At 41.6% G+C, this 13,996-nt stretch overlaps 1 protein-coding gene across 30 annotated transcripts in view; it reads left to right on the top strand.

Annotated features, from left to right (window-relative positions):
• The window catches only part of LOC144495599 (focal adhesion kinase 1), a 528,227-nt gene that overhangs the window by 457,029 nt on the left and 57,202 nt on the right, over positions 1-13,996 (top strand). The window lies entirely within an intron of this gene.

Here is a 13,996-nt window from a genome sequence, read left to right as displayed (position 1 = left end):
TTGCCTTGAAAAATTACTGCTCAGAGCATTAATCAAAACTAATCCCTTCTGTCATCACATAACCTGATCTTGTCACACTCTACACGTATCTCGAGTCGCCTCCCTTCCTTTAACTTCCCACTCTCACTTTGCATCATACAAGGCCCTCCCGTGTCAAAAGTTAAGAATCATCAATATTACAAATCAATATTATTTTACTTGCACGATGTACATTTGCAGCGTTATAAGTTACTTTATTGCTCACTTTATATGGTGGATCTGTTCTAATATCTTGCTTTTTGGCATGGGCCGCATTCAGCAGAAATTTATTTCAATACAAATAAAGGCAAGCCTTACTGGTATTTCACCTGGGTTTAGTATTTACTTCCTGCCACTGCAGCACCCCAATACTTGGCATCTCTCAGCTTAAACCGTTACATCAACATTTGGAGCAAATGACTGAACTGAGGATGTCTTGAGTGTAGACTTCAGATTTTGTATCGCCAAGTTGAGAAAGTGGTTTAAACTTGTTGATATTCATGGCTGGCCGTACTTGTTCAAACCTGTACATGGCACACAAACAAGCTACACCACTCTCACATGATCTACTTGCGGAGACTACTCAAGATCAGATAGCAAGACAAGGTGAGAATCTCTTCCTGACTGACATTCCAAGCATCCACACTCTGTAGAAAAAGAGATTAGATAAGATGGGAGGGCATGTTGCTAGAATCCCTGATGAGAGCTCGCCAAAAAAAACTTACAGGGTGAGCTAATTGAAGGGAGATTTTAATGTGTTGGTCAGAAAATGTACTTCAAGGACAACCTTAAAGTCTCACTGAAATTTTTGCATCACTGTTGAGACATGAGAGAACCTGTCACAGGACCTCACTATTTGGTGCAGTCTCATCAGCAAAGGCGCTATCTCCAAAAACAGAAGAGTCAAACTAGCTAACAGGAGATTCTCTTAGTTAATTTTTGCCGATTATCTTTTTTTGATGCCAGCACATTGAGCACTAACAGTGACACTTGGTGATTTCAAGGTGAGAAAACCTGCTCTAGAATGTTGATTCACCCAAAACTAAAGCTTTGTCTCAAAGGCACGAATGTTATCATAGTATCTGGTCACTACTTAGTTGTGCTCCTGCATTCCTCTACTAACAGACGCTCCATATTATGAACCATCAAAGATGGGGTGTGAAACCATTCCTTGTCCTGAAATACAGAAGCATCTTTCCAGTTCTGATCCGCTAAAGGTTGTTTCTCCTCTCACAGTTGAAAAAAATGATTCAATACAGTTCCCCGAACTAAGATGAATGACCACATCCATGATATGGCGTACAGTGAATTTTGCAATGTTGCTACATTTGGCTAAATATCAGTAGTTGGGAAATATGCCACTGATAAGATGAATGACCAGATCCATGATTCATTTTCAAAGTTTACTACCCAGAGCTTCTTGATGCTGTGAAAACAATGGAACTGCTGGTTTTGGCTAATTTGCCCTTCAATTTTGGCACATCTCCAGCTTTCTTGTTCACCATTCAGCTCGGCTAGACTTTGCTCTTATCTAGACCAAACTCAATTTGTCCAGAACTCCCAACAAATTGTTGTTTCTCAACATCAAACATTGGCCTAGACTTTGCAGCAGTGGTGATAGTGAAATAGTCAGCATCCACCACGTTACTCCTCTGAAACTCATCACAGCCTTTAGGGTGTGCAGTTAAACGCAGAAATCCAGATGCTGCCAGTGGTTCTACACTTCCACATAGGGTGCCCTATTGATGTGCGCCCAGTCTGAAATCACTGAAATTATGAGAAATTACTCTTTTGCACTATTAGTCTTGCTATAAAAACTCTTAAAATGTTAGTTTGCTGACTGAAGTGGAACTGGGTTTTTAACGCCATGCTAAGTTCATATGAACTGCTAACCACCCTCACTGGCCCTGAAAAACTTGTTTTATTTTTGTAATGTCAAATCTTTCCATTTGTGAAGAAAATTCATATCAAAATATTCTTTTCAAATGTAATTCTAATATTTCAGCATCTACCTTCATTCTACATCTATGGCCTAATAGCTTATTTTGCGCTCAATAATATTTTCATTGTCCCAATGGCCTGACCAACGTTTATCCCTCAACCAACATCAGATAATCTGCTCACTTAGTAATTGCTATGTATGTATCGACTGCCATTTTTCTTACATTACAACAGTGATCTGGGTGGCATGGTGGCACAGTGGTTAGCACTGCTGCCTCATAGCTCCAGGGACCTGGGTTCGATTCCCGGTTTGGGTCACTGTCTGTGTGGAGTTTGCACGTTCTCCCCGTGTCTGCGTGGGTTTCCTCCGGGTGCTCCGGTTTCCTCCCACACTCTGAAGATGTGCGGGTTAGGTGGATTGGCCAGTTAAATAGTCCCTTAGTGTCAGGGGGACTCGCTATGGTGAATGCATGGAATTATGGGGATAGGGCCTGGGTGGGATTGTGGTCAGTGCAGACCTGATGGGTCAAATGGCCTCCTGCATCGCAGGATTCTATGACTAGACATCAAAACTTCTTATTCTGATTGTAAAACACTTTGGGATGTCCTGTGGCTGTAAAATGTTCTAGATAAATATTCCTCCTTTAGAGTTGGCCTGTGGGCTTGATAATGATACACGGGGTTACGTGGACCCCTAGTTTCCTCCTGTTGCTTTTGGGTTTAGAGAAAGATTTCAATATTTGACAGTTTAATTTATTTCACTTGTGTCCTTGCCACGTTAGACAAGGCACTCAGTGTCTTTTTTTAAGAAATGAAACCAGTGACCATTAATTCTTCTGACCTTGATTTTTATTCATTCATGGTCTGTGGGCGTTGCTGGAATTGCCAGCATTTATTGTCCACCCCAAATTGGCCTTGAGAAGGTGGTGGTGAGCTGCCTTTGTGGCTTGCTAAGTCATTTCAGAGGACAGTTAAGAGTCAACCACACTGAGAGTCTGTAGTCTCATATGCCAGATCAGATGAGGGCAGCAGATTTCCTTCCCTAAAGGGAATTAGTGGGCCACTTGTGACAATCTGGTAGTTTCCAGCTGGTTTACCAATATTGTTGCTGGTATTTTGTTCCAGATTTAATTAATTCATGGAAGTTAAACTCCCCAGCAGCCAACTGCCGTGGTTGGATTTGAACTCGTGCTACTGAGTCATCAGTCTAGGCCTCTGGATTACTAGACTAATAACATGACCACTAGGCTACCATGCCCGTTTTCCTTCTCTCACAAGGCAAGAACTGCTGATTTACAGGCAAGTGCCAAGCAGCAAAGAAAATGTCTTTATACACTAGCCCCTGTCTATTTAGACCACCTCCCAATAGGGAACACCTGCACATTGACCCGAAAGAAACAGGTTACATTGAGCCCAATTTAGCTAAATAGCAAAACCGTATGTCAGGGACAAATAAATTGGAGAAGACTTTTAAATTGCAGACCCTACTTGGTTCATTGGAAGGAATGAACTCGGTGAGACAAATGGCTGTCTTCATTTCACACTGACTTATATTCTTAAGACATGAAAAATAGTTTGTCTTCTATTTAAGTGAGGCCTCCAGAGTTTGACGTGGTAGTGAGCATGAGCCACAATGTAAAACTGATGCCTTATGATATATGGAGTTTTCTTTAATCATTAGTTGTGTAACCAGAAGTACTAAATTATAGTTTTTAATTGCACCTGTGACAGAGAACTGCATAACTTTCTCATGAATTATTTAGTTACTCTTACTTATGGAATGAAAATTGCATTCGCTATCAGCCTTGCTGCAGCATGTGTATATACTTGTGCATGAACAGAAACTGCAAAGTGCTTCCCTGATGACTCAGTAGGTAAGGCAAAGACTAAAGTAGTAAATTTGAAAAAAGGCTAATTTCGAAAGGTTGGAAATGGAACTAGAGATGGAAAAATGGTGAAAAGAATGACGGGAAAGGAAAGAGAACAACAATGAGAAACATTTAAAATGGTGATCAATAGAATTCTGGAAAAGTAATTCTTCTGTTGAAATACAATGATGAATAAAAGGCATAGCTGATAAAATGAAAGCTGAAAAAAAAGACAGAGTCGATGGACATAAAAAAAACGGCAAAAGTGAATACAAAGATTTACAGAAAGAAGTGAAAAGAATTGAGTCACCAAAAAGGACCTAGAAAATTAAATTAATTAGGATTGTAAAAAAATAAATCATCATGTATTCTACAGACACTTAACTCAAAAAATCAGTATAGGGCCACTGAGAAATGCACAAGCTAAACTCCAGTTAATAACATTGAAGTGGCAGAAACATTCAGCAGTTACTTTACCTCAGTATATACCGGGCAGTCTAATGCATGATGTTAGAAGGCGACAAAAAGCTTACTGAATTATTAGGATAGAAAGGGAAGAGACAATATGTAAACTAATCAAGCTTGGAGTACAAAACTCCATGTCCAGGTGGATTGCTTCCACACATTTTAAAAGCATTTGGGGAAGAGTTAAAGAGGTACCAAGTATATATAAAAACATTAGAAAATGATTAGTTCCAAAGGTTTGGCAGACAATTGGTGTGAAGAAAAAAGGAGTCAGAACAAATCCAGGGAACTTTAGATCAGTTAGCTTAATGTTATTGGTAGAAAGTTAATGAAACCTTTACTCAAACTATACTTGAAAAACATCTGGAAACTAAAAGTATACTAAAGATTGTCAATATGGTTTTCAAAATGATGAGTTATGTTGACCAAACTTATTGACTTTTTGCCTAAGAACTAAAAGAGCAGTAAGTGTAATGTATAATATGTCTAAGATCAGCCTATGAATTTTTCTAAAATTTTATTTCATGTATTTGGATTTTCAAAAAAAAGCTTCCGTACGAGATTATAAACTCGCGACTATGCAAAAGCATGTGGAGTTGAAGCAATAATAGCAGAATGGATAGCGAGCTGACTACAAAACAAAAAACAGAGTTGAGGTTCAGGATAGCCACCCAGACTGACGAAGGATGAGCAATGGTTTCCACAGGGATTGATGATTGTCGTTCATAATTTGCATTAACAACTTTGGCTCAGGAGTTAGAAATGCATTTAAAAAATTTGGAGACATCAAAATTCAGGGGGTTTCGATAACACAAAGGAATGTGACAAAACAAAATAAAGCAGCATGTAATTGGCAAATAATTTCAGCATAGGTTCGTGTGAGATGGTGCATTTTGGTAAAAAGAATAAAGAGGCCACATACTACATGGATAATACGTCTGTAATGGGGTTAGGAAAATAATGTGAACTTGGAGTACATATTTACAAATCACAAAGTAGCAGCACTGATTACTAAGGCCATTAAACATCAAACCAAGGGTTTCATTTCTAAAGAGATTAAATTGAAAAATAGAGAAGTTGAACCTTGGATAGACAGTGCTTGGAGTACTATATGTAGTTCTGGTTTTCATATTACAAAAAGGCTATAGCAAAACTGGTGAATGTCAAAAATAGATTTGTAAGAATAAAACCAGAACTGAGAGGGTGCACTTATCAGAAAAGGCTGTGTGGGCTGGGGTTTATTTCGTTTTAAAAATGGTTGATGAGATGGCCTGATAGAGTTCTTTAAGATGCTGAAAGGATTTGATAGGGTAGGCACAGGAGAAAAGGTTTCCATTGTCATAACTTTTAAAATGAAATTCAGTGGTCCAGTTCATAGCTAATCAGATTATGCAATATATTGTGTTTTCAGACATTTACGATAAACAACAGACTAAAAGCACGATAATCTAAACACTAATTTTGTGGGTTACTTGTACTTTAAACAATAGAACGGAACGTTTAACATAACCACAGAAGAATCGCTCAGATATATGTAACATTGTCCTTTAAGTAAACATTCAGTTCTCCGAAAACAAGTCCAAAATGATTCTCAGCTACCAAAGGTTTTCCTTTCCCAGCCTGGGAATCTTTAACTCCAGAACAGTCTTCCACGGTCTAAGTTTTCCGAGACTTCTCCTTCGGCAAACCTTCTAGCCTCACTTTACCTCCCCACAAATTTGGTCTTTCCAGTCCGAGCACAAGCTCCCACCTATATTTCTGCATGATGCCCACAGTGTCTTGCCGTAGATAGATGCTCTCTCTCTCCCCTGGATTCTGGCAGATCGACTGTGTCTGTGGGTTTTTGGGGATATCTTGGAAGCCCTCCCCTCTCAAGAGTCCATTTTTATGGCAGTGTGAATCATATCAACAAAGAACAATACAGCACAGGAACAGGCCCTTCAAGCCCGTGCCACTCCCTGGTCCAAACTAGACCATTCTTTTGTATCCCCCCCGCCCTTCCATACCAGGCAACATCCTGGTAAACCTCCTCTGCACTCTCTCTAAAGCCTCCACATCCTTCTGGTAGTGTGGCGACCAGAACTAGGCGCAGTATTCCAAATGCGGCCGAACCAACGTTCTATACAACTGCAACATCAGACCCCAACTTTTATACTCTATGCCCCGTCCTATAAAGGCAAGCATGCCATATGCCTTATTCACTACCTTCTCCACCTGTGACGTCACCTTCAAGGATCTGTGGACTTGCACACCCAGGTCCCTCTGCGTATCTACACCCTTTATGATTCTGCCATTTATCATATAGCTCCCCCCTACGTTAGTTCTACCAAAATGCATCACTTCGCATTTATCTTGATTGAACTCCACCTGCCATTTCTTTGACCATGAACCTTATGTCCAGGTAGAAATGCCGATTAGCTGTCCTTGAGATCCCAATTCTCTTTTATCTTGGAACTAAATAGACAGTCCGAAGATGTGTGGGTTAGGTTGATTGGCCATGCTAAATTGCCCCTTGGTGTCAAGGGGATTAGCAGGGTAAATACCTGGGGTTACCTGGATAGGGTCTGGGTAGGATTGGTGTCAGTGCGGGCTCGATGGGCCAAATGGTCTCTTACACTGTAGAGATTCTATGACAGCTTAAAGCACAACTGTTTACAACTTGACCACCTCAACTTTTTCTGGGACTTTGGAGACTCTCCACTGTCTTTCCACTGTTAGCACTCAGACTGCTGCCATTGTTTCCAAGTGTAAACATGTTTCATCTTCCTCCCACTAAAACAATCTGGACACCCTTTAATCTTTAAACCGCTAACTTCAGAACAGGTAACATGATTCTGCCTCATTTTACCTTAAAATAAAGAGAGAGAGTCTCAAAACACAAGAAGATTATAAACCTCATAATTCTAACAGTACCTGTATGGAGTATAAAGCTAGATGATGGATCTTCCCATCATTTTGACAGGTGATGTTCAGGTTTAAAAAATCTACATCTGACAGTCTTGCTTGACATCATCTTGTGTGATGTTAGACTAAGTCTCGATTTGCATAACCAATTGCAAAGACTGCATATGGAGGGATGGGTGGAGGCATTGGCTTTGCACCACACTTGCTTATCCTGAAGGCATTTGATTCTGTTCTCCTCAAAATCGCTGGATGGCAACTTCTGCTTTTGGGTCTGTCGGAGGTTGTTTTTTTTCCCCCCCATGAATTGAGATCCGTTTTGCAAGTCCAAAGGGTGACTTTCAGATTGTTTTCATATCTTAAGTTTGGAAGGTGCTGTGGAGCAGAGCTGGCTATAGAGTATATCCTTTGGTCATATAGAAACAGTTATCACTGATAAATTTAATAGGGAATCAGAAGTTTTTTTTTGCCCAAAGAGTCTCAAAATATGGAAAGTGGTACCGCAAGCATTTGTTGAGACAAATAGCATATATGCATATCAGGGGAAGCTAGATAATCACATGAGGGCGAAACTAATAGAAGGATTGGCTGATAAGGTTGGATGCAGATGGGTTGGGAGGAGGTTGCTAGGGAACATAAACACCAGGCACTGACCAGTTGGGTGTAGTGGCCTGCTCCAATGTGCTAGACTCTATAAATGAGCAATATGTTGTGGTTCTGAGTCATACAGACTAGGAATGTTTCCCAGTTAGCTGATCCTAGGTGTTACTGTTGCCTTTGTGCTGAAGAGGGGGAATAGAATCAGCTAGTCATCCTGCCAGTATCTGCTGTGAGAAACTGTTTGTGCGAATGTCATGTTCAAGCTTGGCTACGATGCCCTCATTGCAGAACAGCCTGCAGCTGTTCGTTGTTTTGGCTTGAACATTAATAATGATGATTTTGGTGAGCTAGCCGAGGGTGCCAGTGTCTGTGCAATTGTGCAAGTCAGTACCTTGTAGAGACAAGAGGAGAGAACATTAGGCAAGAAAATGAAAAATATTCCTGATTGCAGTTCCTGGGGTTAGCTCAGTCGTAGTAATGAAATAAAATTTGCAAAGAACTGAATGTGTAGTGAGGTGGAGAATAACCCCTGAAAGTAGGTAGATTTTGAAAAGAATCGACACTTTGATGATAATTCTACCAGCTACCTTGGATTAAAATACAGTGGAGCCCCGTTGTAACGTGCCATGATTTAGCGCGAAATCGGATATGACACGATGAATCATTGGACCCTTTTTTTTGCTCTTTCCGGTTTAGTGATTTAGCGCGACACCGATAACGTTCGCGATAACATTTTATGGACCCCAACCATCGCGTTACAACGGGGCCCCACTGTATCTTGACATTTTTTTGCTTTTTCAGCGGTAGAGATAAATGTGGGTTGCATTTGATGCTATAAATAGTGCCACAAAATAACTTATTAAGCATTTGCTCTGTCACAATGCAGGAATCTAGTTTGATATAATGTGGCACACAGGTAGCCCTAAAACCATGTTATTGTTTAAAATATTGTATATAACTCCATTGCTGCTCAGTAAAGTTATTGCCACTTCAGTTAATACCAATGTTGCAGAATATGCCGGACAATCGGCTTTGATGGTGTGTACCGGTATTGCAATTTCTTCTGTGTTTTGTTATGATAAGTTTGTAATTTTCGAATAGACTGGAGAGCTCTGATAGGAATTGGAGAATGCCATGAAAATATTTGAATTTGGGTAGACCCATCTATTGACCATGTTTTAAATAGGGTGCAAAGTCTTATCGCTGGTGATAATCCATTTATATTCTTTATTTGGATAGTGTGTACAGTTGAAGAAATATCCTAGAAAATTAACTTAAATTAACAAAAATCAAATCCAGAGCAGTACTGAATGCTGGGAGTGGAAAGGGCTAATTAAACCCTACTGAAACCAAAACTTTCCTTAACGGGAAGAAGACAAGCAATTCAGGCTATAGGTCGAGAGACAACTCATTAAGGGCTACTTGAATTATGTTCTACCTTAACTATGTTAGAATCTTTGAAAGGAAAGGACTTAATAAGCTAGGAAGTGACCAACCAACTCCTGCTTCTTGATTGAGAGCTTATCGGGATATTAACATGACTATATGAGTTAATTATTCCCCAAAGAGCTGAACTCTTTTAACTCGTCTCACTCAGAGTGGTCAATAAAATTGTGGCAATTTATTTATATACAATAAATAAATAACATGGTCCTTTGACACTGAAGTTCTCAGTCCTTTGTTCATAGTTTATCATAGAAACTTACAGGACAGAGGGAGGCCATAAGGCCTGAAATACCAATGCTGGCTCCTTGAAAGCTCACTCGTGTTTAGTTGCACATCTTTGCTTTTTGTCCGTAACCCTATAACCCTCTCATCTTCAATCATCTTTTCAACTCCCTCTTAAAGTTGTTTGTGGAATCAGCTTCCATCACTTTTTCAGGTAGAGCCTTCAAGATTCAGCCCTTCGAGCCTGCTCCGCCAATCATCTTGATCATGACTGATCATCGAATTCAATATCCTGATCCCCTCCCCCTTTCTCCCATATCCCTTGGTTCCTTTAACCCCAAGAGCTGCATTCAATTTCTTCCTGAAATCAACAGAACAGGACACACCTGGGCACTTTTCCACATTGACAGGTAGATGTGAGTGGTGTAACTGTACTGGAAGAGCTTGGCTATTGGAGTGCCAAGATCTGGAGCACAAGTCTTCAGCACTATTGCCAGAATATTATCAGGGTCCATTACCTTTGCAGTATCTCGCTGTTTCTTGATATCACGTGGAATGAATCGAATTAGCTGGAGACTGGCAACTGAGATGCTGGGGACTACTGGAGGAGGCCGAGATGGATCATCCACTTGGCACCTCTGGCTGAAGATTGCTGCGAATGCTTCAGCCTCATCCTTTGCGCTGATGCGCTGGGCTCCTCCATCATTGAGGATGGAGATATTTGTGGAGCCTCCTCCTCCAGTGAGTTGCTTAACTGTCCACCACCATTCACGATTGGATGTGGCAGGACTGCAGAGCTTAGATTTGATCTGTTGGTTGTGGGACCGCTTAGCTCTGTCTATCACTCGTTGTTTATGCCGTTTGGCATGCAACTAGTCCTGTTTGGTAGCTTCACCAGGTTGACACTTCATTTTAGGTAGGCCTGGTGCTGCTCGTGGCAACTCCTCCTGTACTCTGCATTGAACCAGGATTGATACTCTGGCTTGATGGTAATGGTTGAGTGGGGGATATGCCGGGCCATGAAGTTGCAGATTGTGCTGGAGTACAGTTCCGCTGCTGTTGGCCCACAGTGCCTCATGGATGCCTAGCTTTGAGTTGCTAGATCGGTTCAAAGTCTGTCCCATTTAGCACAGTGATAGTGCCACACAACACAATGGAGGTTATTCTCAATGTGAAGGCAGGACTTTGTCTCCACAAGGACTGTGGTCACTCTTACCTTACTGTCATGGACAGATGCATCTGCGGCAGGCAGGTTGGTGAGGATGAGGTCAAGTAAGTTTTTTCCTCTTGTTGGTTCCTTCACTACGTGCTGCAGTTATATCCTTTAGCACCCGACCAGCTCGATCAGTGGTGCTGCTGAAGAGCCATTCTTGGTGATGGACATTGAAATCCCCCACTCAGAGTACATTTTGCACCCTTGCCACCCTCAGTGCTTCCTCCAAGTGTTGTTTAACATGGAGGAGTACTGATTCATCAGCCGAAGGAGGACGGTACGTGGTAACCAATAAGAGGTTTCCTTGCCCATGTTTAACCTAAATGGAAGTGATTTGTGTTGCTTGCATAATGTAGTAACCATCAGGGGTGAAATTAGCTAATGTATTTCACCATGTGACATTGTGTACTTTAGACACAAGAAACTATTTTTTTCTCTGTTGCATTGGCTTTGCTCAGCACTGGGAACAGCCATTGATTTGATTTATTATTGTCACACATATTGGGATACAGTGAAAAGTATTGTTTCTTGGACGCTATAAAGACAAAACATATCATTCATAGAGTACGTAGGGAAGGAGGAAGAGGAAAGGATAGGGTGTAGAATATAGTGTTGCAGTTACAGATCGAGTGAAGAGAATGATCAGCTTTCTATACGATAGGTCCATTCAAAGGTCTGATGGCAGCAGCTGCTTCTGTAGGTAATTTTAATGACCATCACAGAAAAATGACTGAACAGTAGTACTTTTATGAAATACTTCTTTGAAAGAAAATGTTATTTTCATCATTGCTAAAAGATGAAGTGGTCCTCCTAATGTTTATTTTGGTTTATTTGAAACCTTTCAATAAAGGGAGGAACTGGACCTCATTGTCCCATTTCACACTTGATAAAAAAGTGGAAAAAGATCCAAGGCTGCATGAAGTACATCTGGTCTCATTTTGGGCTTCAACAACACTTACTGGCAGTTGTCTTTAATAGGGGTCAGTCTTCTTGCATATGTATAGTCAGGGCTGCTAATTTTGTGAGGTCACAGCTGCAAAGACTTCTTCCAGTCCTTCAAATATGTTTTATTCTGAATCATAGAAGAATCATAGAAACCCTACAGTGCAGAAGGAGGCCATTCGGCCCATCGAGTCTGCACCGACCACAATCCCACCCAGGCCCTACCCCCACATATTTACCCGCTAATCCCTCTAACGTACGCATCTCAGGACTCTAAGGGGCAATTTTTAACCTGGCCAATCAACCTAACCCGCACATCTTTGGACTGTGGGAGGAAACCGGAGCACCCGGAGGAAACCCACGCAGACACGAGGAGAATGTGCAAACTCCACACAGACAGTGACCCAAGCCGGGAATCGAACCCGGGTCCCTGGAGCTGTGAAGCAGCAGTGTTAACCACTGTGCTACCGTGCCGCCCCAACCACTGTGCTACCGTGTCTGAGTTTCATGTATGGAGGGATATTAGCGTTTGGGCATGGGACACTTCCCATTTCAGGCACTCATTGTCAGCACCAAACTCTCCCAGGGCAGGTACAGCAGGTGTTCAAAATATCATTAGAAATAGATGCAGGAGGGGGCCATTTAGCCCCTTTAGCTTGCTCCACCATTTTATAAGTTCATGGTTGATCTGGTTGTGGCCTTAATCCCACTTGCCTGCCTTTCCCCCAGAGGCCTTGACTCATTGTTGATTACAAATCTTTCAAACATCCACCACCTCTGCAACCACTTAGACCCTCAGATACAGGCCATCAGGTCCATTGGACTTGTCAGCCTTTAGTCCCATTAGTTTTCCCAGCAATTCTTTGCTTATGAACCATTGTTTTAAGTTCCTCTCTCCCTTTTCTCTCTTGGTTTCCAACTACTCTTGGGATGCTATTTGTGCCTTCTACAATAAAGAAAAAATTAGAGTAAACCCTCAACATCATCCCATCAAACACTCTGAAGTCAGGTACAGCACAGGTTAGATACAATATAAATCTCCCTTTAAAGGTTATCATATGGTCCCTACTGTGCAGAAGGGTGCCATTCAGTCCACTGAGCCTGCACAGACACTCCAACAGAGCTTCTTACCCAGACCCTATCTCCGTAACTCCACGTATTTACCCTGCTAGCCCCTTAACCAACACATCTTGGGACGCTAAGGGACTATTTAACATGGCCAATCAACCTAATCTGCACACCTTTGGACTATGGGAAGAAACCGGAGCACCCGGAGGAAACCCACACACACTGGGAGAATGTGCAAACTCCACACAGTCGCTCAAGGCCAGAATCAAACACAGGTCCCTGATGCTGTGAGGAGCATGCAAATGATTGTGCCACCCAAATATTGTGTCTAAAAGAGGAGATCAGAGGTTAGAAATCCTGTGGCAAGTAACTCGCCTCTTGATTTCCCAAAGCCCACTCTCCACCATCTACAAGGCACAAGTCAGAAATGTAATAGAATGCTTTCTACTTGTCTGAATGAGTACAGTTCCAACAACACTCAAGCAACTGCATACTATCCAGGAGAAAGCAGCCCACTTGATTGGCACCCCTTCCAACGCTTGAAAAGTTCTTTCTCTCCTCCACAGACGTGCAGTGGCAGCAGTGTGTACCACCTAAAAGTATCCTTTGACAGCACCTTGCAAACCTGCAACAAGAGCAGCAGATGCATGAGAACACCTCCACCTGAAAGTTCCCCTTCAAGCTACATAGCATCCTGGAACGATATTGACATCATTCCTTCACTCTTGCTGGGTCAAAAGCATGTAATTCCTTGCTAACAATATTGTGGGTGTACTTGCACCATTGGGATTGCAATGGTTTGGGAAAGTGACCCAGCACTGCCTTTCACGTGAACAAATAAGGATGGACAAGAAGTGCTGGCCTAACCAGCAACGCCCAATCCCACGAAATAATTTTATAAAAAGACCAGTTGGCCTGCCCTTATGCTGTAATTTCTATGTAATTCTTCTCCAAGCCAGCATACTGCCTCAGGATCCTGATTGGGAATGTGCTGATGAGGTCTATTTTCTGCTCCTAATATGCACTTCAAGTGCATCACTTCATAACACCCAAAATCAGGGCCCTAACCAATTTTATGCTGTAATAATCTTTGCTGTGTAACTATAAAAAGTATAAGTCACTTTGCTGATCGATGCAGGGAAAGATTATTTTTGGATTGCATTGGGCATATGCATACTCCTTTTCCATTGGAACTAGGGGTGAATTGCTTCAAATTTGCTTTGGGTTTCGTGACTCCATTCATGACAACTGTCGTGGAAACCTATTTTGAGCTCAACCAATTAATAGAGTGATGTCATGATGCATAATGAAG

The sequence above is a fragment of the Mustelus asterias genome, chromosome 7, assembly GCF_964213995.1.
Source record: "Mustelus asterias chromosome 7, sMusAst1.hap1.1, whole genome shotgun sequence".
Lineage (NCBI taxonomy): Eukaryota > Metazoa > Chordata > Chondrichthyes > Carcharhiniformes > Triakidae > Mustelus > Mustelus asterias.
The sequence above is the reverse complement of the archived record's forward strand: the minus strand, read 5'-3'. Positions and strand labels throughout refer to the sequence as shown.